Source organism: Seriola lalandi, unplaced genomic scaffold (assembly GCF_002814215.2).
Source record: "Seriola lalandi dorsalis isolate HSWRI2012SDOR001 ecotype SW California unplaced genomic scaffold, Sedor1 jcf7180001964995, whole genome shotgun sequence".
In the NCBI taxonomy this organism is placed as follows: Eukaryota; Metazoa; Chordata; class Actinopteri; order Carangiformes; family Carangidae; genus Seriola; species Seriola lalandi.
In genome coordinates, this window is record NW_019435663.1 from 1 (window position 1) to 859 (window position 859).

General features: G+C 43.2%; 1 long non-coding RNA gene across 1 annotated transcript; it reads left to right on the forward strand.

Annotated features, from left to right (window-relative positions):
- Window positions 1-27: 27 nt before the first annotated feature.
- On the forward strand, window positions 28-815 carry LOC111649722 (uncharacterized). The gene is made up of 3 exons (XR_015436751.1): window positions 28-154; window positions 418-519; window positions 633-815. It is a non-coding gene; the product is annotated as an uncharacterized LOC111649722 (long non-coding RNA).
- The last annotated feature ends 44 nt before the right edge of the window (window positions 816-859 follow it).

Below are 859 nucleotides of genomic sequence, written 5' to 3' on the forward strand. Positions count from 1 at the left end.
AATCTATCTTCTGTTCTCTGTAGGATGACTGTGCACAGTGGTATGCTGGCTGAGGTGTTGAGTGACTGGGGTCTTCTGGAGCTGCTGCTTGGGGAACTTCGGAGGAGAGCTAAGATTCTCAGGAAGGCTGGAGTTGTTTCTTCCTCTGAAATAAGTATGAACCAACATATTTATTTCTTCAGCTTCTGATGTAATCACGATTGTGCAGAGAGGGATTGTTTGCAGAACAGCATGTCATTACAGCGAACCTGAGCAGCAAATTCAGTCCTGATTCAGTGCATTTTTACATTTAATGCATGTGGACATTTGTCCTTGACCTGCAGGTGTGACTCAGCAGCCACATTTCACATTCAAAACCACTTGTCACCTTCTATGTTTACTGTGTAATTTGCTGTAATTTGTACTTGTGCTCTTTAGATCCCCAGGACCTGCAATGTGTAGAAGAAAGTGAGAGGCTGCTCACTACCTGTATGCTTCAAGTTGTGTCAACTCTTACTTTGCGTTCGATAAAGAACACAGGTATACACATTCACTTCTTTTCATGTCCATTTTTTTTTGTTAAATTCCCTACTCTGTCACCATTTTGTGTTTACTTTTACATATTTAAGGCTAATTTTGTGTGTATACTCCAGTTTCAGTGCGAGACCTTGGTATGGTTCCCTACATAAAGATCTTCTTGGATAAGGATCAGTATCGAGGTCCCACTCTGAGCATTTTGGAGCAGCTAGCTGAGATTAACCCCGAGGAGTTCATGAGTACAGCCATAGGAGCCCTCTGCTCCTCAACACAGCAGGAGCTTGGGTTGAAGTGGGACCTTTTGCAGGTACTTGTGTGTGTGTGTGTGTGTGTGTGTGTGTGT